The sequence below is a fragment of the Trichosurus vulpecula genome, chromosome 8 (assembly GCF_011100635.1).
Source record: "Trichosurus vulpecula isolate mTriVul1 chromosome 8, mTriVul1.pri, whole genome shotgun sequence".
NCBI classification, from domain to species: Eukaryota; Metazoa; Chordata; class Mammalia; order Diprotodontia; family Phalangeridae; genus Trichosurus; species Trichosurus vulpecula.
The window spans coordinates 41,149,991-41,174,921 of NC_050580.1; positions in this window are offsets into that span (position 1 = coordinate 41,149,991).

Sequence of the window (24,931 nt, forward strand, 5' to 3'; positions counted from 1 at the left end):
TATGTGTACGTATATATGTATATATACCTGTGTATGTATTGTGCATTTGCATGTATATATGTGTATATTTATGTGTATTTCTTCTATCTATCCTAATAAAGAAAAAAGTTCCTATGAGTTACACGTATCGTCTTCCCATGCAGGAATGCAAAAAGTTAAATCTTATTAAGTCCCTTACGAATTCCCTTGTTTATCTTTTTATGCTTCTGTTGAGTCTTCTATGTGCAGTTCAGATTTCCTATTCAGCTATGATCTTTTAGAATGCTTGAAAGCCTTCTATTTCATTGACTGTCTATTCCACCCCACCCCCCAGGCCAAATGATTATCCTCAGTTTTACTGGGTAGGTGATTCTTGATTGTAATCCTAGCTCCTTTGCCCTCTGGAATGTCATTTCTGAAGCCTTCCTGTCTTTTATAGTAGTTTGTAGGCTGAGAACTCGAGAACCAGCTGCTGCCACAGTATCTCCCAAGGACTGATCCTAGTTTGTTGTGGCTGGGGTTGTGCGTGACCTACACTGGACTGTATTCTACTCTCAGCTTGATGAATCTTCCTTGCTGACCTTCTAATTTGTCTCTGGAATCTGTTGGCTGAGAGGTCTGGAAACCATCACTGCTGCCAGTGATTCAGTAACTCCAAGGCCTGCTCTAGGTTTCCTGGGGCCACACTGGCACAACCTGCATTGAACTGTGCTCCTTTCTCACCCTGGTGTAACAGACCTTTCTTCCTTACCTTCTAAGTTGTCTTGGGCTGTCAAATTATTTCACTCCATCTTTTTTTGTGGGTTCTGCTGCTCTAGAATTTGTTTAGAGACATTATCTAAAAGTATTTGGAGGGGTTTGGAGGACAGCTCAGGCAAGGTTCTGCCTTTACTCTGCCATCTTGGCTCTGCCTCCTTGAATTCCTATTTATATTGTAATTTTATATAATTATTTTCAGTGTATACCAGAATAATTGTGTTTTTTCACCTTTTATACTCACTAGCTTCCTTCAAATTTCAATTCAGTTACCACCTCTTCTGTGAGGCCTTTTCTGATTCACACAACTATGACCACGTCTCATATTATTTTGGATACATTTTATGTATTTATGTAGCTGTATACTCACTGTTTCCCCAAGTAAAATTTAATCCCATTGCTTTCAAATACAGCTGAATCTTTTTATAGCTTCACCAACAATATATTAGCTTGCTTATCTTTGGCAACTTTTCCCACATTGACTATTGCCATCATTTATCATCATTGCCAATCTACTAAGTGCAAGATGAAATCTCACACAGAGTAGGCCCTTTGGAATCAGTCAATGACTTCCTTATAGAGTTGTTGTCTATACTTAGGAGGTGGCTTAAATTTGGATCATTTTAATATGAAGTTTTTTCAGTTTTATTTCACTTTTCTGGTGAATGGTCATTGATACATGTTATATTGTGTAATTTTATTAAGTGTTCTGTTCTCCAAAATAAAACTACATTTCTCTTTAAAAATCCATATGTTTCACCAACTCAGACTAGCCTCAATATCTTGTTACAGCATTAGGATAACACTTGGCTATAGGAGAGGTGATATAACTCCCAAACCTAAACACTTTTTTCTGTTTTATCCTTTATTCAATATTTTAGTTTTCAACACTGATTTCCACAAGATTTTGAGTTACCGATTTTCTCCCCATTTCTACCCTCTCCCCCATTGTAAGATGGCATATATTCTGATTGCCTTGTTCCCCAGTCAACCTTCCCTTCTGTCACCCCACTCCTCTCCCCATCCCCTTTCCCCTTACTTTCTTGTAGGGCAGGATGGATTTCTATGCCCCATTCCCTTAATATCTTGCTTCCCAGCTGCATGCAAAAACAACTTTTTTTGAGCATCTGCTTTTAAAAATTTGAGTTCCAAATTCTCTCTCATCTTCCTTTCCCACTCACCTTCCCTAGGAAGGCAAGCAATTCAATGTAAGTCACACATATATCATGTAAAACACTTCCACAATACTCATGTTGTGAAAGACTGTATTTCCTTCCATCCTATCCCACCTCCCTTTATTCAATTTTCTCCTTTCACGCTGACCCTTTTCAAAAGTGTTTGCTTTTGATTACCTCCTCCCCCTATCTACCTTCCCTTCTATCATCCCCCCTTTTTATCCCTATTACTTTCCTGTGGAGTAAGATACCCAATTGAGTGTGCATATTATTCCCTCCTCAAGTCAAGTCCAATGAGAACAAGATTCACTCATTCCCCCTCACATGCCCCCTCTTCCCATGCAACAGAACTGCTTTTTCTTGCCACTTTTATGCAAGATAATTTACCCCATTCTATCTCTCCCTTTCTGTCTGTCTAAATATATTCCTCTCTCACCACTTAATTTTATTTTTTTTGTATATCATTCCTTCATATTCAACTCACCTTATGTTCTCTCTCTCTCTCTCTCTCCATATATATATATATATATATATATATATATATATATAGATAGATAGATATAGATATAGATATAGATATAGATATAGATATAGATATATACATATACACATATATACACACACACACATATACATACATATATGTATATATATATACGTATATATGTATGAATGTATATATGTGTATTCCCTTCAACTACACTAATACTGAGAAATACTGAGAAAGGTATCATGAATTACACACAACACTTTGCCATGTAGGAATGTAAAAAAAAACACTTCAATTTTAATAAGTCCCTTATGATTTCTCTTTCTTGTTTACCTTTTCATGCTTCTCTTGGTTATTGTGTTTGAAAGTCAAATTTTCTATTCAGCTCTGGTCTTTTCATTGAGCAAGCTTGAAATTCCTCTATTTTATTGAAAATCCATATTTTGCCTTGGAGCATTATACTCAGTTTTGCTGGGTAGGTGATTCTTGCTTTCAATCCTAACTCCTTTGACCTCTGGAATATCATATTCCAAGCCCTTCAATTCCTTAATGTAGAAGCTGCTACATCTTGTGTTATCCTGATTGTATTTCCACAATATTCAAATTGTTTTTTTTTTTTGATCATCAAAACTGTTATCTTTTATTTTATGCTGCAGTTTAATTGTTGACCTTGCACAAGGATCTTTTATTCATCAGCCCCAAGGCTTGCTCCAGCTGGCTGATTCTGGGTCTGGTCTGTCCCAGCATGGCCCAATCTGGACTGCTCTCCACTCTCAGCACCCTGCGATAGACCCTTCCCGGTGATCATCCAGGCTCTCCTGGCCTGGAGACCTGTTTCCCTCTGCTATTTCATGGATTCTGCAGGTCTAGAATTTGTTCAGAGCTGTTTTTATAGGTATGTGGAGGGATTTGGGGGAGAGCTTTAAAAAGTCCCTGCTTTCCAGCCACCATTGTGGCTCTGCCTCCCCGCCCCCAAACCCAAACTCTTGTCAGCACTTTTAATCACTGTGATTAGTTTAGGAGAAATGATGGTGGATGGAACCACTCTTGTTCTTAATCATTTAGGTTAATCAATCATTAACCTTAAAGGTATTGATGAGTTTTCACCATGCATTTAAAATAGATTAATAAACTGCTTGGAAGTGGAAAGCTCCTTCCACAGAAATGATGGATTCCTGAACTATTGGTCTCATTTAAATACAATAATGTCAAAAAATATGGCCAGGGATTTATGAACTGGTTACAATATGGCTGAGACAGGGAAAGACAGAGTCATCAAGACCCAGTAATTATATCTCCTGCACCTTAGAGGATATATTTGTGAAGTGGAATACCAAGTCCAAATAGTGTAAAAGGCATTCAGGAAGGATTAGCACCTCTGGTGTGAGGGCTTGCTGAGCCCTTTTCAGCACTGCTAATCCACCTTTAGTATTCTCTCGTCACCCAACTTTCACCTGTAACTCCAAGAAGCTTTAGGAGGTCAGGTAGAATTGCCTCAGCAGATGGGCTAAACCAGATTGTGGGTAACCAACAGGCCTCAAACCTGTTGGTGACTTAGAGGGATGTCTACTCCATGCATGTGAATATTTCCCTTGGAAGAATGGACTGATGAGAATGTATTTTCCTATGGCCATGAAGGCAGCTGAAACAGGTGTTGCAGAGCATTCAGAGCTTGGTTAGGCATGAAAGATGCCAAGCTGCTATCAGGAGTCATCTTGACTTTTGTCTTGCCACTGGACTTTGATGACTCTGGAAGAGACAATGCGTCTTACAACTTGGTGCTGCTCTTCCTTACTTATATCCAGTCCATGCATAAGTCAAGATATCACTCTGGTATGTCATTGGTCCTTTTTGATAATGGAAGATGAACAATAACAACCCAGTCTGAATGCCTAGATGATAGTATGTGTCTGGTCTGGTCTGGTATGAAGATACTCCTTGACATGTATCTTATATGCATACCTCTGAGGTAAAGAAAAATAATGGGGCAAATTGTAGCAAGGAAAAGAAAGAAGGAATATTTATGACCTTTTGATAATGCTTTCTAGACAATTTGTATCAGAAAACTTGTTCCTGTCTCTGAGACATTCTTGGGCAAGCACTCTAAGAGTAACTGAAGCCATACTACATCACAAGGAGATTTATGTTGTGATCTGATTTTCATGACTAACTCACTCTCAGTATCCTTAGGCAGGTTGAGGCTAATAGGATTCCTCCCCAGAGATTCTCACTCTCCTAGAGCTACAAAGTCAGGAATAACTCTCAACCCTACCCTAGCTCAGCATCAAAGAGATGGAAGCCCTAAAAAGGTGAGCCAGTCATGAAGTGAGAAAGAGCTTATATGTTTCATTGGTACTTTTATTAATGTTAAAAGCCCTAAAGAAAGGCCCCTTTCCCCCATGAAAGAACATGGGGAAGAGTCACACAGTCTGAGAAGGCATGGAGGACTTGTGATCTTCACCTCTAGAGAGATGCACATCAAAGAGATCACTGATCCACTGAAAATATGAATTATATGAAGACCCAACTACCAGTATTCTTTTCCTCCTAATGTTAAGAGCAGTTGCAATGACAAAGGAAGGGATTATAATGGTTGGTTGTTGTTGTTTAGTCATTTCAGTCATGTCTGACTCTATTTTCTTTATGACCCCATTCGGGGCATTCTTGGCAAATATACCAGAGTGGTGTCCCATTTACTTCTCCAGTTCATTTTTACAAAACAGGAAACTGAGGCAAAGAGGGTTAGGTGACTTGCCCAGAGTCACACAGCTAGTAAGTGCCCGAGGCTGGATTTGAACTCAGGTCTTTCTGACTCCAGGCTTGTCACTCTAACCATTTAGCTGTAATGGGTCACCCATTACCAAACACTACTATGGTGCCTTCACCATCCTTAAGTCATGACTATCGCCTGCCACTTAGCAGCTGGCCAATTGTTTTGACTTTTACATGTCTTGGTGTTATAATGCTCCATGAATGATGTTAAGTATATATATACCCCATTTGCTCCTAATAGCAAGAATAGAAAGAGTAAAGGCAAGAGAACTGGTGAGTTATATGAAATCCTTGAGAAAGAATATAGGCAGTACTCCAAAGAGTCATAGAGTCCAATTATTCAAAACATCTACAGGGTGACCATTTCTACAGAAACTAAGTCTAGATGGGTTAGAGGGCTGGAAGAGGACCCTCACTAAACATATCTCAGAAAATTAGCCATTCAGTTGCTAGTGATCCTGGAAAGAAATCTGACCAGATGGTTCAGCTGGTAAAAAAAAAAATTGATCTGGTTTTCTAGGAGTGTATCAACCCATTTAACTCTTAGCAACAAATAGTTAGCAATGTAGCAGGCCACGAAAACACCCATGTGATGAATCCTAAGATATACATAGATGTAGGCTTAACACAAAGAAGAATGTCTGCTGCAAATTAGGCTGGAGCCCCCATATTACTGATGATCCACCACAGAGACAACTGTTGAAAAATGCTCTGTTATTTTCAGCTCTTCCTATCTCTCTATCACTTATTCCTTTTTATGTAAATTTGTGCCTTGAAGGACACATCTGTCATTTTCCCAAGTGCTTCTTAAGCTTCCCTGGGAGGAGACATGTGGTAAACATGCATACATCCTTTTAGTCCAGGCTGAGAATACAGAGACCCATGGAAGAGTTTGCCCTGGGCAGAAGCCCATTTAAAGCCTACAGCACTGAATGCACCATCTTCATTTCAAACATATTTTATTTGGTCTGTGTGTATAATCCAGATATTTAAAGAAATATTATTGGGAGTGAGAAGATGATCTCCTTGCAGAAAAGGGCCAGGGAAAGTCAATGTCTAACATGGAAAATGAGTGGCGGATGCTGTCATAAGTCCCCCAAGGGCAGAAGTGGTGTTTTCTAATAGGACTGATGCTGGCATTCTATTGCACATGCTCCCTCACTGGCACACATGGATCCAGGTTCACATACAACAGGCACTTTCAAGCTGGTGTATTGTGAAATGTCGCCTCAGGGGCTCACATTTACCCCCATCAAAGCCAATGGATGGCACATACACAATCATTCAGTTCAAATACATACTGGCTGCTGTTCCTTCTAATGACACATTTGGAAACTTGCCTCCCAGTGTTGGAGGAACACATTTTTTTTCAGGAATAACAATTCATGCTAAAACAAAGATAGTTTAAAAAAATAGAAAAAAAATCCTTTGGTGTCTGTAAGTTCAGTTCTCTTTTGAATTGGAAACAGCTAGTGTTTTATTCTGACAAGTCAAAGGATTTCTTTGAAGGAGAAGTAGGTTTGAAGTTGGCAGTCCTGCTAAGGAAGCTTCAATGAGAATGACAGCAAGAACAGACAACTTTGTAGGCTAAAGAAGAGGAATGGAGAAAACCCACTGAGGAGTGGCTATGAGCTCAGCCAACACAAAGACCTATGTTGAGATACCCCTAAAAATGCATCACCTACCTCAGGCAAGGAAAAGCAGAAACCTAAGAACATAGTGGTCCACTTGGGTCACAGATATATGAATAAGCCAGATGCATCCTTCTCAGTTTCTTTTGTAAGATCATCAGCCATGCCCTGCAGCCTTTACCTCCAGGATTATCCTATGGTCTTCCTCTCTTCTCTGCCTACAGAACTCTGCTTCTTGTACTTCTCATGAACTTTCATTGAGTCAATTATCATTTCTGCATGAATGCAAAAAATCTACATATCCAGCCCTCATTTGTCTCTTAAGTTCCCAATCTATTTGTCCAGCTGTCACCTGGACATCTCCATGTGGATGTCCCAATGGAACCTCAAACTCAGCACTTCAAAATAGAAATCATTCTTCCCACCCACCCCAAGCCCATTCCTCCTCTTGATTTCTGAGTTTTAGCTGTGCCACCACTATTCTTTCAGTCCCCTTGGTTTTTAAACTGGGACTTAACCTTGAATCTTCAGTATCACTATCTCCCCATATGCAATCAGATGGGAAGTTTCCTCAGTTCAGCCTCCTTAACATCTCACGCGTACATCCCTTTCCTCCCAGCTCACATTACAACTGCCCTAATCCAGGGCATTACCTCTCACTGATGCTCTTTCAAAAGTCTCCTAATTCATCTCCCTTTATTTATTATTTCCTTTCTCTAAACTATTTCACACAGAGAGCTATCACAGTGATTTTCTTAAATCCTAAGCCTAGCCATGACATTCTTCTTCTTAAGAAGTTATAGTAATTCCCCATTTCCTTTAGAAGAAAAAACAAACTTGTTTGCCTGGCATTTAATGATTTTTCACTATCTGGCCCCATCATGTTACTCTCACCCACACACCAACTCTAGCTAGACTGGATCATTTGTTGTTCCCTGTATACAACTCTCCACCCCCTGCCGCCATAGAATACTCTCCAATTCTCAACTCCCCATCTTGGAATCTCTAATTCCCTTCTAGGTTTACCTCCTGGAAGAAACCTTTTCTGATTCCCATTCCCCTCACCCCCAGTGGCTGATGTTCCTGCTCTCACTCCATACAAGTTACTAAGATTTCTGTACACGCACGCACACACACACACGCGCACACACACACACATACACAGATGTATGTATGTACCCAGAATTTACTAATCTTTAAATGTTATTTCTTACCAGGACAGTGCTGCTGTTGCTGCTAATGTTGTTGTTGTTGCTAATATAAGACTTACTATGTGCCAGGCACTGTGCTAAGCACTTTCCAAATATTATCTCACTTGATCCTCACAACAAATCTTGGAGGTAGATGCTATTTTATTACCATTTTAAGTTGATGAAACTGAGACAGAGGTTAAGTGACTTGCCCAAGGTCATACAGCTAGTAAATATCTGAGGCAAGATTTAAACTCAGGTCTGTATTGGTAAGAAGTATGGGACTTTTTTACTATTTTCTTTTTTTTTTGGAATTCTAAGGTAATAAAGTACCCTTTAAGTCTTGCCTTTCAAATATAATGGAAAGCAAAGTGGGACTTTTTGCTGTTTTCTTTGTGTGTTTCTCAACACTGAGGTAATCAAGAGCCTTTAATGAGTCTTACCTTTGTTTCTTTGATTGACTCAAGAGTCTTTGATGACCTGCTTAAGAAACAAGAAAGCCTAGTTCACATGTGTTTCAGTCTCATGGTTGTGATGCCCTCTGACCCTGAGAAAGGTATAAGACCCGAGATTGGTGTTTTGTTTTGGGGGTTTCACTCATTGGAAGAGTGTTGGTGATTTAGCAAGAGGAGACTCTGGGTAGCCATAAAGAGCCCCCCACCCCCTGCCCCAGCTTTGAAAACCCAGATGTTGATGCTTCTTTCTCTGGCAACTGTATGTATTGCTATAGTTACATGGTTAGAAACCTGTCTACTGGTTTGTTTGCTCTGTTTATATAATGTATGCTTATAATTTTTGTTTGTATACTGTCTGAAGTCCACGGTGCTGGCTTTTTCCCCTGAACTAAGGGAATGATATATGTATGCTTAATTAAAGTAAGATTAAAGTTGCTTTCCTTAGAAAAGCAGATCAAAGAACCTGTGCTAGCAGCACTGCTGTATGCTGGTGTTATTGACCTTACACCTTCACAGCAGCTGCAAGCAACATTGTTTTTACAAGGTCTTACTACAAGTCCCGGACACTATGCATCACTTAGATGACTCAATAAGCTCCTTTAGAGCAAAAACTATCTCCCTTTTATATTTGTATGTCTTGTATTTAGAACAGCATGTGATACATTGGTTCAGTATTAAATGTGTTTTGAATGATTAACCACAAAATTTAATTTGATCCAGAATGCCACAGTGGAAAGAATCATGGATCTGAAATCATGAGGCACATCTCTGACACTGAATATCTATGTGACATCAGACAAATCTGGGCCTCAGTTTCCTCATTTGTAAAAAGGAAAGAATTGAACTTGATGACCTTGGAATTCCATTCCATCATCTCTTCAGTAAAATCTGTAATTCTTAGCTCATTGAGTTGTAAGAATCATAGGAAATGATGCACATAAAGTGTTTTGCAAACCTTAGAGTATTCTACAAATATTAGTCATTATTCACCCAGGAAGAAGTTTTCTGCTGAATTTTGCTCACTATTTGGTGCACCTCACTCAGGTCTTGATGAGTCAATCAGGTAACTCCAACATCATTATAAGTGCGTGTTTATTGAACAGGAGTCCACAAGTCCAGAGTTACAGAAGTAGCTTTGTACATCCTTGTTGACTGATAAAAAGACAAGTCAAACTGCTCCATTAGGCAATGGAGTCCAGTTAAAATGAAGATGGCAATATACAGTACCTGAACATTAATAAAGTTTGATCCACTTCCTCAAAGTTAAATTGATGAAATCATAATCTAAACTTCTAATAGAATAGTCTGCACTTGAACTCCCTGTAGGTTGCAGTCCCTTAATGTGACAATTTATGGTCACCTCCCTGTAAAATTTCCTCAGTAGTGAAGTAGAGTAGCTTTCTAGCTTATGTGCAGGCACTATCGGTTTGCTCAAATGGTGTCATCAATGTTGAAGATGCCAACAAGTTACTCCTAGGAGAGGTACAAAGACTGGAACAAGCAGGGTCATTCTACTTTGGACTACCATATGAATAGGAAGAGGTTTTTTTTTTGTTTTTGTTTTTTTTTTTTTCCCATTGATCATGTAGCTGGAACTCAACATCTTCAAAACAGTAGAGATGATGCCAGTCATGGATTTACTGCATTCACATTTGGAAGAATGAAGTATATCTCTCACTAACAGGCAGCAACATCATTCCATAATGGGGAAAAGCCTCAGTTTCACCTTCTTCCCTCCTTAGTCAACAACATCATATGGCTGCCAAGGAAGTGGCCTGAGTTATAAGATTTTCCCTCTGCCTTTTTTTTTTTTACATTTTAAGTGCATAGTGTAGAGACTCTGATCCAGGCCAGCAGTATACTTTATATGGATCTAGGTTTCCACAAATACAGGCCAAGACCACAGCCATCCCTGAAGAGCAAGGGTCAGGACTCCAGCCCAGCAGAATCCAGCACATAGTGGCTCTGGACATCAGCTGGATAACACCAATAACATTTAGGAATTCAGTTACATTTTTTGCATATCTTCCCTCCCACTCCCACATACACACCTTATGGTGGTGTAAAGGAATAATGCCCCAAAGGTGAAAGGGGAGGGGTTTGTACATTCATTCCTATTTAATCTTTGAAGTAAATTTTTGTTTGTAAAATCTATCTTGTTTAAGTGATTAAATGAATCTAGAGTTCTAGACACTTAGCTCCTAAAATGAGGGTGCTGAGAATAGAGAAACATCCTCAACCGCCTTAGGGTATGCAAGAAGCTTAAAAATGAGATGTAGCAGGGCTAGACCTGTGAGAGTGGAGCCAAAGCCAATCATCCTATAAAGGGAAGTCATTGAAGTTTATTGCATAAGAGAAGAACAAGATAAGACCAGTGCTTTAGGAAAATCACTTTGGCAAATATGTGAAGGATGGATTGGAGATGGGAGACCAGTTAAGAGTTTATTGAAACAGGCCAATTGAAGAGCAGTGAGGGCCTGGTGAATAGAAAGAATGCTGAATATATGGACCTTTGAATTGGGAGAAAGGAACAGAAAGGAGATATACTGCTTGAAAGACAAGATTTTGCTGGCTCTTGAACATGTGGTGTGGTGAAAGTGAAGAGTCAAGGTTGGCATGGAAATAACAAAATCGGAAGATTAAAAGCATTGTGGTTTCCTCCACACAAATGGAAAAATTGGGAAGAGGGATGGTTTCAGAGGAAAGATAGTGTAATGAAATTTTAAATTGCATCCCATTCACGACAGTTCACCTTGGGTGATTCATCTTGTTTCACTCCAAATGAAAGGGGTCAAAGGAGGTCCCATCCACAGTCTTTGTAATAAAACAGAGATATTACCCTTCAAGGTCAGCCTGCTGTAGTCACAGGTGATCTGAATGAAGGTGAAGGATGGGCTTGGGATTTTCCCAATAGCTCCTGAAAAGTGGTTGCAATGGTTGCCCAGGTCATATTTAGATTATAATAGCCCTAAGGAACCGATTCCAGTTCTAAAGGGGATATCTTTGATATCTTGCAAAGCAGTAGATGAAAGAACTATAGAGGAGGCAAAACAGGGACTCACTTAAGCTTTCCGACAAATCCCACCAAACACCAGTAAAAATGGCTCTAAACAAATTCCAGAGCTACAGAACCCAAGAAATAACAGAGGGAAACAAGTCTCCAGCCCAAGACAGTCTGGATGGTCCCTGGGAAGGGTCTATTGTACCCAACTGGGAGCAGAGCGCAGCCCAGCATGGGCTGCTCCAAGACAGACCAGGCCAGGAGTTGGGCGAGCAGGCACTAGGGCTATGAATCACTGAGCTGTGGCAGTTACCAGACTTGTCAACCCACAAAAGCCAAAGTCAACCAGCAGGTCAGTGGGAAAACTGCTAGATCTGGGTGAGAGAAGTGCAAGGTCCAGCCCCAGCCTCAGGGCAGCAGAGGTGGCAAGCAGCAGCAGCAGGAAGCTCCAGTGGCTGCTTCCAGAGCTCCAGCTGCAGCTGCTTCCAGCCCAAGGCCTACAGGGTGGGAGGAATCAAGCAGATCAGAGCAGGAGTATAGGGAGTGCTTTGCTGGCACAGAGGAAGGGTTCTCTTGCTTCGCCCTTCTTGGATCTGGGTCCTCTTCCTGTTTGGCAGTTCTTGGGGGAGGGGGAATGCTGGTGTGGCAGAGCTTGCAGTCACTATGAAGGAAAGGTAGCTCTGAAAACAGCAGTGCAAGGCCCCTAAAGCTAGCGACAAAGCACTCTCCACTCTAAAGGCAGTTATACCCTGACTGGGAACACGAGCAGGCAGCATAAAAGGACTCAGACTCAGGCTATAGAAGATCAAAACATACAGCCAGAAGAAGGCAACAAAGTCAAAGAGCCTAAATCAAAAGCCTCCCAAAAAAAATATGAATTGGTCTCAGGCCATGGAAGAGCTCAAGAAGGATTTGGAAATGCAAGTAAGAGAAGTAGAAAAAAAATTGGAAAGAGAAATGAGAGTGCAAGAAAACCGTGAAAAACAAGACAACGATTTGCTAAAGGAGACTCCAAAAATACTGAAGAAAATAACACCTTAAAAAACAAACTAATTCAAATGGCAAAAGAGCTCAAAAAGCCAATGAGGAAAAGAATGCCTTATAAAGCAGAAATGGAAAAGGAGGTCCAAAAGACCACTGAAGGAAATACTAGCTTAAAAATTAGAATGGAGCAAATGGAACCTAGTGATTTTATGAGAAATCAAGAAATTATAAAACAGAAGCAAAAGGATGAAAAAATGGAAGACAATGTGAAATATCTCACTGGAATAAACCATTGACCTGGAGAATAGATCCAGGAGAGATAATTTAAAAATTATTGGACTACCTGAAAGCCATGATCAAAAAAAGAGTCTTAGGCGTCATATTTCAAGAAATTATCAGAAAAACCTGCCCTGATATTCCAGAAACAGAGGGTAAAATAGAAATTGAAAGAATCCACCCATCACCACTTGAAAAAGATACCCCCAAAAAAATTCCTATGAATATTGTAGCTAAATTTCAGAATTCTCAGTTCATGGAGAAAATATCGCAAGCAGCCAGAAAGAAACAATTTGAGTATTGTGGAAATGTATTCAGGATAACACAAGATCTAGTAGCTTCCACATTAAGGGATCGGAGGGCTTGGAATATGATATTCCAAAGGTCAAAGGAGTTAGGATCAAAACCAAGAATCACCTACCCAGCAAAACTGAGTATAATACGCCAAGGCAAATATGGATTTTTAATAAAATAGAGGACTTTTAAGCTTTCCCGATGAAAAGACCAGAGCTGAATAGAAAATTTGACTTTCAAATACAAGAATCAAGAGGAGCATGGAAAGATAAACAGGAAAGGGAAATCATATGGGACTTACTAAAGTTGAACCATTTTGTTTACATTCCTAGATGGAAAGATGATACTTGTAACTCATGAGAACTTTCTCAGTGTTAGGGTACTTGAAGGGGAAAAAAAAAAAAAAATATATATATATATATATATATATATATATATATATATATATATATATATACGTGTATATATATATATATACACATACACACACACATACACATACACATACATATATATACACACAGAGGGCACAGGGTGAGTTGAATATGAGGGGATGATAATTAAATATAAAATAAATTTAAGGGGTGAGAAAGGAACATATTGGGAAAAGGAAAAAAGGAGAGAGAGAATGTGGTAAATTATCTCACATAAAAATGGCAAGAGAAAACAGTTCTATTGGAAGGGAAGAGGGGGCAGGTGAAAGGGAATGAGTGAATCTTGCTCTCGTCAGATTCAACTTAAGGAGGGAATAACATACACACTCAATTGGGTTTCTTACTCTACAGGAAAGTAGGGGGGAAGGGGATAAGAGACAGGGGATGATAGAAGGGCAGATCTGGCGAGGAGGTAATCAAAAGCAAACACTTTTGAAAAGGGACAGGGTCAAGGGAGGAAATTGAATAAAGCAGCAAAGGAATGGGATGGAGGTAAATATAGTTAATCTTTCACAACATGACTATTATGGAAGTGTTTTGCATAATCATACATGTGTGGCCTATGTTGAATCGCTTGCCTTCTAAAGGAGGGTCAGTGGAGAGGGAAGAAGGGAGATAATTTGAAACTCCAATTTCGAAAAACAAATGCTAAAAATAGTTGTTTTTACATGCAACTGGGAAATAAGGTATACAGGCAATGGGGTATAGAAATCTATCTTGCCCTGAAGCAAGTAAGGGGAAAGGGGATGGGCTGAGGAGTGGGGTGACAGAATGAAGGGCAGACTGGGGAAAGGGGCAATCAGAATATATGCCATCTTGGAGTGGGGGGCGGGTAGAAATGGGGAGAAAATTGGCAACTCAAAATCTTATGGAAATCAATGTTTAAAAACTAATAATACTAAATAAGAAAATATTTAAGAACAGTAAGGGAATATTTGGGGGATAACAGATAAATTGTAGGGGTGGTTTATGGAAAATAATTTCATCCTATTAGGAGAAAGTGGAGCCTTACCACCCTCTGATTCTTCGATAATGCATTCTTTGGGATCATGCTATGGCCCCCTCACCCCTAGGCTGGAAACCACTGCTTTATGATATTCTTTTAGATGGTATGGTGCAATGCAAAGAATATTGGCTTTTGTATCACAAGACCTGGGTAAAGTGTCCTCAATAGTAAAATAAAGGATTTGGATTAAACCACCTCTGAGGTCCCTTCCAGCTCAAGATCTATGATGCTATATTGCGATATTTCTTCATTATGATACCCCTTTATGTAACACTCTCTCTCTCTCTCTCTCTCTCTCTCTCTCTCTCTCTCTCTCTCATACACACACACACACACACACACACACACACACACACACACTCGGTGTATTATGATGCATTCTTTCTTAGGAATCCTGCCTCTGAGACACAATACCTCCCTACACTAAAAAGATGGTGAGTCATTCTGAAAATTCATTTTCAAAATTTCAGGTGATCCCATCATACATAATGCTATGAATGCGAGGATACATGTTTATGAGTTTTCCCTAAAAGACTAGTCAACTCCTCCTTAGATTTTTATTGATAACTCACATTGGGGGAACATAATATTAGTCAAGGGAATGTGGGACAAATAAGGATATAAAGAATAGTAACAAAGTTTTCACAAAAGTTTAAAAGGATAACCACAAAAGACTTCCATTTGTCTTGTGACACAAAGAATATGGATGCTAAGAGAACAGTTGCAATGACCTCTAGGGTATGTGCTCATGTTTTCTTCCTGCCTGACATAGTCACCAATTATCAGTGTTGTAAATGCAATCTGACCTCCCTGCTAGAAGAAAAGATGAAAGTGTTTGGCAAATGCCTCATTGCATCTAGCTTATTTGAGAGGATGAAAGATTTCTACACTAGATGAGGAAAAATAATATAGAAAGGAGGCAAGAAAGAAAAAATAAAACATTTTGAGTTGGCCATAGGAATAAGAATTAGTGTCTAGAGGTGGCTGAGTAGATGAGAAAAATTAAGAAATTATGCACTGGGATTGATTCAACACAAGAGGGATGGTCAGAGAGAGTGAATATGTACCATTTGATTGAACAAAATAACAGCGTCCAATATTGAATGGAACACAAAGAATGGATAAACAAATGGAAGAAACTCAGCAACCATCCTTAGGAGGAAGATATACAGGTATGTGGATAGTGATAGTGTAATGCAGCTTCTGACAATGTTCAAATGATCAAACATAATATGAATAGAAGCCAACATATTCTGCATTTGTCCACCTACATCTGGATTGCTGGTTCAAGGGCACAATTCTAAGCGTTACTAGGCTCCTCCTTATGCAGGATTAAAATATGCCTCATAGGGTTAGAGCTGGAAGAGACTCCAGAAGTAATCAAGCCCAGTCCTCTCAATTTACTGAGAAAACTGAGGCCCAGAGAAGATAAACAATATGCCCATGGTCATGTAGATGGAAAATAAAAGAGTTCACATTTAAAACCAAGTCTTTACCAAATTAACATTCTTTTCCCTGCACCATAGTGCCTCTGAACATCCCTTTGATTTTAATTCTTCCCTCTGGCATCAAGCAGGCCTTTAAGAGGGCAGGTCTTTTAGGTCTTAGGTCTAAATGTTAGACCTTTAAAGAGAGGGATCATTTAAATAATCAGAATCAATATGGGCAGTGGCAGTGCTGAAATTCTAGGTGTGCAGCAGTTCGTAAACAACACAGTAAAAGCACAGAATCACAAGATGTGTTAATGAAACAGCAAAAGGCAAATGGCTCTTATTTCACTTGCCATGAAGTTCACTTTAAAGAGGACTTTGAAGTAAGATAGTTGAGAATTCTATGATGGTCTTTGGACTCCTGGTCAAAAGATTTGGATTTGATCTGGGAGGCAGACTGGACCCCGTGGAAAGCTTTCATCCCAAATCAGTCACTCATTACTGCTCTCCTATGTTATAATATGCTCCTATTATAATTAGTCTCTCCTATTATAATTGGTCTCACTGCATCTAGTATACCTTCTCTCCAAACCACCTGCTGTATAATCTTCCAATAAGACAAGTCTGAGTATGCCACTCCCTTGCTAAAATGCATTCAGTAACTCCCTATTTCCTCTAGGATAAATTAAAATTCATAAAGCTGGGATTTATTTCTCCAAATTGACTTCAGTCTCTCTTTCTAGAATTAACTCATATCCCTCTCCTACATGTCTTCTGTGTTCCAGACAAAATGAATTAGCAGCTCTTCCCCAGCCCAACAGTCTGTCCCATGGGCCTTCCTCTCTCTTTCTCCTTTCATCTCTACATCTTAGAATCTTTAGCCCCTTTCAAGTTTCAGCTAAAGTGGTCCCTGTTCATAAAGCCTTCCCCAATTTTTTCATCCTCAGTAAGGCTAACTCTCTCTCTTCAAATTGCCTTGCACTTACTTATCTTCATATATAATGTATCAGCCCCAGTAGAAAATAAGCCTTTGGAAGACAGGAGATGTTTCATTTTGGCTGTGTATCCTCAGCAATCAAATGCCCAATGATGGTGCTTTGAATACAGTAAACATTCAATCAATATTTGTTTAGTTAAAGTGTTTGAAAAGTGAAAGCTTTTGGCCACTGCACATAGGTGGCTCTATTTGGATGTAACAATATAAGGAAAAGAGGGACTATTATTTAGGTATCATCTTAAGATAGCAGATGCTGAGCATTTTGCCAAAGTTAACATACCATATAAATATAATACTAGTTATTATTATAACACAAGAACTAGACTGGTGAACAGAAAGACCTGGGTGCAGATCTTGACTCACAAATGTGTCTCAAATGGTCTCAGGATGTTAGTGCAGTTTAAAATCATTAAAGCTTATGTTATTAAATTAAACTATAAAAGTTTTGTAGTGATTAAAGCTTAAAACTGCACCAAGACTTTGGAACAACAATCTCTTAGGTGTGTCACTTAAACTGTACACCCAGGTAGCTTCATTATACTATGTGTTATGTGTTACAAAGCAGATGCTGACAATGCAGTGACAGAGAAGTGTCCTCCCTGAGAATTCCTTTCCTCTATGAAATCAGGGTATTCTTGTTTAGTTGTTTCAAGTATGTCTTCGTGACACCATTTGCAATTTTCTTGACAAAGATTCTGGAGTAGTTTGCCGTTTCATTTTATAGATGAGGAAATTCAGGCAAACAGGGTTAAGTGACTTTGCAAGGGTAACACAGTTATTAAGTATCTGAGGCCAGATTTGGGCTCAGGAAGATGAGTCTTCTTGACTCCAGGACCGGCACTCTATCTACTATATCACCTACCTGTCTGTATTACAATCTTTTTGGAGCTGTTGGTGAGTCATTTCCATCACATCTAACTTTTTGTAGCTCCATTTTGGATTTTCTTGACAGAGATACTGGAGCAGTTTGCCATTTCTTTCCTCAACTCATTCTACATATGAGAAAACTGAGTCAAACAAGCTTAAGTGATTTACCCAGGGTGACAAAGCTAAAACATATATGAAACTGGATTTTAGCTCAGGTCTTTCTGACTCCAAGCCTGGCATTCTATCCCCTATGCCTTCTGGTCCTAAAAATACAAAACTAAACTCACCCACACAAACAAACACCCCCCCCCCCACATACACACATACACACCACAAATAAAGGGTAAACTAACTCTCATTTCCCAAGGCATAATCTGCTATATGGCAAAGAAAGCCTGCTTCTGATGGCTGGGGATGGGTACAAAGTTCCACATCCTAAGCCAGGTCAAATCACACTGCTCATCAGGCCCCTGGATGCCAAGGAAGGAGAGACATGCCAATTAAGGCACTTCTGCTTTTTCTAAGTGAGGCTGTCAGTTTCTCTTGCTTCCATTTGAAGCCCAATTCACCAGCTGTCATTGACCAATCATAAAGAGAGGAATAATTGCCAGAAGTGTTCAATCATAAGACAAGTCAAAGACTGACTGCAAGTCTCCCCTCCACCTTTTTCCCTTTTTATAACCTATTGAGTCTCTCACACTCCAATTGTGCTAGCAACTTGCTCACTGGTGGGCCAGAGAGGGGGAGGCATGCTCCATGCAGGAGGCGTGACACTCCAGGACGTCTTAAGAGACAAGTCTAAAATGCAAAATTGCCCCCTGAGAAGTGAGTTGGAGGAGAAAGCAATGGAAGCAAGAATTTACACTTGAAGCCAGTTCATTTAATTGATTGTTCTACAACAACAAAATAATTGAAGTGGAGCTGTCAGTAACTTGGGTTTATGAAGGGTTTCAGCATGAGCTGTGGGGATATTCGAAGATGCTTGTTAATGGGAAAAATTTGAAAACAGTTGCAATTCAGAGATTTTTATGTTAAAACCCAGGAATGACAATTTCCCAAGATAAGAGGAAGCATGAAAATGGTTGAAGAATTTAAAGACAGAATGTCTTGCTGAGGGAAACTGCCAAGTGTCTCAATATATCCATTTCAAAACAGGCATTTATTACTCTTCTGGTGAATGTTCATCTCCCATGATGTTCTTACTGCAGAGTATAAGTTAATTATCAGCAGAATCTGTATTTGAAGTCAATTTAATAGTTGTCTGATCCCTTGGCCTCCCAAAGGAGTCTATTGAGCCCAGTCACTTCCATGGCAACACCCAGGGGTGGCTGTGTAGCCATATTAGCTGGCCCCAATTATACAAAAGTGGCCTCACTTTTAGTTCTTTCTTTTTAGCACAGCAAAATAAATAGGAAAAGTACATACAGAGAAGAAAGTGTTAGACATAAACAGCCTCTAATGGACACCGAAAATAAATTATTTTAAGTTGGAGGTCACAACTGGGAACCGATCACCAATAGATAAATAGTCAATTTATATGATTAGGTAGTTTTCAAAAGAAGTTAACAACTGTATCAATAATCTTATAGGGAAAATGCTCTAAATCACTAAAAGGGAATTGTAAATCAAAGCAACTGACAACCATCAGACTGGCAAAAATAAAACCAGAAACTGACAAATATTGGAGCACCCTGTGGGAAATAAAGGACACTCCAAAGTCGGTGGAACTACGAATTGACCGAGCCTTTCTGGAAAGCAATTTGGAAATGTGCCTCCAAAGTTAGTGAACTGTGTGTACTCTTTTACACAGTGATACCGCAAGAAATCAAAGAAGAAAAGGATTGATATGCACAAAAATTCTATTAACAACAACTCTTTTCACAGTAAGCAAAAACTGAGAACTATAGGGATTCCCTCCTATAGGGGAATGGTCAACAGATTATGGTATAAGAATATAATGGGGTCTTATCGCATCATAAAGGATCACAAAATAAACATTTTCAGGAGACACTAGGAAGACCTCTATGAATTCATGCAGAATGAAGTGAGAGGAGAACAATTTTTTTAAAATGGAAACAACATTGTTGAGAAAGTAACTTTAAAAGATTAGGACTGTGATTAATATACTAGGAATTCAAAAGACTGATAGTAAACCATGGAACTTTCCTCCTACCAGAGAAATGATGAACTTAAAATTCAGAAAGACTGAGATTTCCAGCTATGGCCAATGTGGGAATTTGGTTTGATGAACTATGCATGTTTATGATGAGTTTTTTTTTTTTTAATTGGGCAAGGGAAGTAGAAGGGACAGGTGATAATGGGTATTTTAAAGGTTTTGGGGTCAGAAGCCTGAGATATGGAGATATAGAAAGGAAAGCATAGATAAAATACTTTGTTTTTATTTAAAATACATGTTATTGTGAGGAAATCTAAGAAATAGAGAGGAAAACACTGGTACAGAGCATTTTAGTGAAAATAAATCAAGGAAGAAATCAGAATTACATTGTCATCAGAGTATAGGATAGACCCTTTAGACAAAAAGAGAGGAAAGAAATGAATATCATGAAACGTTGATCACAAATCTGACAGGATGATACAAAATAGCAGGAGTTGAGTGCTTCAGCTACCCAGAAATCTCCTGACTGTCTTTCTCTACCAATACAAGGCCAGTTTGTCTCATTTGACCCATCTCCCCTTATACTGTTGTTGCAACAATCTGCTAGCAGCTGCTGTATAGGTGTAAGACCCACCAACAACCAGCACACAGAAAGCTGCCAACACAGGTTCTTTCGATCTGCTTTACTAAGGAAAGCAACGTTAAGGGGTTAACAATCTTACATTAACCCAGCATACAAATATCATTCACTTAGTTCAGGGGAATAAGCCAGCACCCTGAACTTCAGAGCAAATACAAAACAATTACAAACATCAACAGACAGACTTTGCCTGATTCAAATCTCAATGCATAGTTACCAGGGTTTAACAAAGTCCAAACATCCAGGTTTACAAGCTGGAGGGCTCTTAACTACAGCTGCCCAGAGTCTCCACATCAACACACTTTCAAGAGTGAGAGGCCTAAGCAAATAGCTCTGTTCTCTCTTTTTGTACACTCTTCATCCATCATAAACGTCATCTGATCAACCAGAACTCAGACTCCTACTATTGGCTCTGGTCTTAGCAACTCCCCTTAGGACCCTGAGGGCTTCATGCCCACATAGGATTAGCACCTAGTAGACAGGGGTTTGGTCCCAGGGTTTAGCGCTTAATAAGACTCAATCAAAGACACCCAACTTAATTTATTTTACAACTGTCCTGTCCCCAACTGTGGAGACCAATAGATTTTCCCACTAGGGCACTACTATTCAAGGTCATGTTAGATAAAGAAAAAAATTTCCTGATAAAAATTGAAAGAATCATTCAAGACATACATGAACTAATACTGACATAAGTATAAGAGCCATAATAATGATATACACAATGACTACATTGGAAATGAAAAGAATAAAAAAATGAAACTGAGCTAGAATTGGCCTTAGAGAAGAGTTGATAATATGAAGCTTCATTCCTTCTTTGTAGATAGAGAAGATTCTAGGCAGGGAATATCACATCTAGGGCCAGACTTGCTTAATAACCTACTTAGTTTTGCTGGACTACTGAGCTACTAAGGAGGAGAATAATATGCATTTCCACTACACCACCTTGTGTTTCCAAACTCTACCAGTCTCTCCTCTAGCATCACTCTACTGGCCTTCCCCAAATACTTCACTTATGACAGATAGTCACTCACTTGTCAAATTCTACCACCATAAAGTCTCTCATGATGTCTCTCTTCTCTTTCTGGAGAAACCATTCACCAACCATACATTTCTAGAGACCTTCCAGCCATGGAATGCCAGCACAATTTCATGGTCTACTTAGTGTGGTCAGTGCTGAAGCCGATAGAGCCATGAGAAGAGAGAGGTTAAGTGTCATTGTAACCCTTAAACCAGCCAAGTTGTGGGTCTAACCCTCAAGTAGGTTATCTTTGTCCTACATGTCCTTCAAGGGCAATGATCCAACAGAAACTCTTATTTCATGATAGCACTTGAACTTCTTTAGAAAGGGACATCATGGTTGCTTGATTCTTGTAATTCCCAATTTGGCCCATGTTCATGTGTACACAAAGTTACCACCTTAATTCTGGGCTTTATCACCATTCACCTGGAAAGTTATAGTTGTTGCCTAATCAATCTCTGTGCCTTGAGTTTCCCTCTACAATAATCAATACTCAAGACAGGGGCCAAAATTATTTTCCTAAAATATAAATATGGCCATGCTACTCCCCTGCTCAATAAATTCTAGTGGCTCCCTATTAGCTCTATGATTCAATATAAATTCTTCATTTGACATTTGTAGCCCTTCAAAATATTGTACCAATGTATCTCTCCAGGATTGTTGTTTACTGTTCCCCTAAACACTCTGTGGTCTAAGAAAACTGACCATTTTAAAAATTTTCCTCATAGATAACATTCAATTTCCAGCCTTTGGACTGGCTGCTATACCATGCCTTCTTGGAACCTATCATTCCTCCTTGGTAAGCTGGCTTATGGGTGCCTTGCTACCTCTGGCAACAGAAGTAAAAAAAAATCAGACGCATCTGAGACTCCAGACCTCCCTATGAAACACTGTCCTCTCTCACTATTGCTGTCAAATACTGTTATGCAACTCAGCCCAGGTGTTCTGCACCAAAGAACTAGAAAAGTGACTAAGAGGATGATATAATCTGGGCACAAAGTTAGAAAGGTGCTTCTCTTCTTCTTAGGACTGGATATCACTAGACCTAAGTCCTGATCCCTAAGCAACCATCTTTTCTGGAGAGATTGTCTGTAACTTTATCTCTCGGGGTGACTATGACTTCAGGTGTAGCCTTTTCTCCCTTTTCCATTGCCCTCTCCTGCAAGTACTTAGAGTCAAGCACCTTGCTTCTGCCAGAGAGGTGATGAATTTAAAATTCCAAAAGACACATATTTCTAGATACAGTCAATTTGGGAATTAGGTTTGATGAACCGTGAATGCTTATGATGAGTTTTTTTTTTCCCTCAATTGGGCAAGGGCAGTAGAAGGTACAGGTTATAATGGATTTTGAAATAAAATGTGTCTAAAATGAAAAACCTACTATTTTAGGCTCATTGGTCAGTTTGACTTATTTTTATGCAGAAATCTCTAAGTCTTGAAAAGTCAACTACAATGAATTGGGACAATGTCAGACTGTAGACGTGCACCAATATGTTCATACTCTAGACTTTGTGTCCTTGTGTACCTTAACCCTGGATCATATCAACATTTCTCAGCTTCAGTTTAGCTTCTGGTTTCAATACTTGCTTCCTGTACCTACAACTCAGGTAATACTCAGTACTCCCACTAGTATTTCCTTTCTACTGATGATTCTACTTCTTAAGTTCTGAGGCTTATCCTGATCATACTTCTGCATTAGCTACTTCAGTCAATTTCTATCTCTTCCCTGTGCCCTAGAGCTAATGAGCCTAGTATCCTAAGCCCATTGGCTATTGACTCTTTCTACTGAGATGTGACAGGAGCCACCCACACTCTGGAGCTCTTATCACTGACAGTTGCAGCCATGTGGGTGGATTTTCATTCTCGTGGCCTCTAGGTGATTGACAGATCCATGAGATCTAGCCATGTGCTTTATGGCACTGGCTGTAAGCCAATTCAGCTTGAAGTGCTCACAATTCTAATGCCCTTCTTAGCCTGAAAATTGTCTGATTCAATGATCACATTTTATCAAAAGAAAGTAGAACTTCATAGCAGTCAGGGATATCAAGATTAGAATTAAAGGGGCTGAGAGACAAAAATGCTGAGGATTCTGGGAAGGGCATCTGAAAGAGACTGTCATATTTTCTTTTCTGAGAAACTTTATAAAATAGAAGAACTATTCCCTTATCAGGCTCCTATAGCTTACGGAAATAAAGATAAAACCATTCCTTTTCAGAGACTTCCCAAGCAAAGAATGACAGCAGAATTACATGGTCCACTTAGAGTTCACATATATGAAGGTGGTCAGTGCTGAAGTCAATAGAAACCTGAAGAGTGAGATAGCTAAGTGGCATAGTAAATGTCAAATCAGCCCGATTGTGGAACTAATGCTCAGCTAGGTTTCCTTTGCTCTTTATAACCTCCAAGGGCATTGACCAACCAGAAACCTATTTTCTGATAGCACTTGAACTTCTTTAGAAAGGGAGATGAGGTTGGCTCAGTTCTTGTAATTTCAAGTTTGTCTCATGCTCAGAAAGGGCTATGATAGAGAAAGTCTGTTTCCTGGTGAGCACCTGGATATTCAAACTGACTTCTGATTAATTAATCTATTAATAAACCTTTATGAAGTGTTTACTATGTTCAAGGCACTGTGCTGAGCCCTAGAGATATAAAGTAAGGCAAAAACACATTCTGTTATCAAGGAGTTTTCTTCCTAATGGAACACACAATATGCAAATCCCACCAGTGCGGCTAATTTCAGCCCATCCATGCTTGCCTGTATTATGTAAGTAACTCATCCTCACATGAATTTCATAAAGAGAATCCATCAATGCTTTGGGATCATGGATTTTCTCTTTCTTGGCATAAGAAGGTGGCACAAAAACCGTCCACTGTTAGATCTCACTCTCACCATGTGAAAAGGCCATCTTATTTTTCAATCATACACTTTTTTGATCACATCCTTTATATGTCACTTTTATTTGACAATTTCTTATTTGTAATGTATATTTCAACTCACCATTGATCTCTCCATTGTATTTCAGGTGACCAATTCCATTTCCTTAGAGACCATATGCAATATCTTATACAAATAGCTATATCTGTATGGGACCACTTTGGTTGGAAGGATAGGGAAAGGAGGGAACAAGCATTTGTTAAATTCCTGCTATGTGCTAAGCACTGTACTAAAAATTTTATAAATATTATTTTATTTAATCTGAATTTGATTTAGAAGGTAGAATATACACTTTTAACTTTATCATGTGTCGTTCTATAGTCATCTCACATCTGGCAAATTGGTAAAGATAATTAAGGATGAAGGCAGTTAATCTTGGAGATTTTATAAAAACATAGGCATACTAATATGCTGTTAATGGATTTATAAATTCATTTAAACATTCTGGAATGTGATATGGATATGTGTACTAAAATGACTGAAAT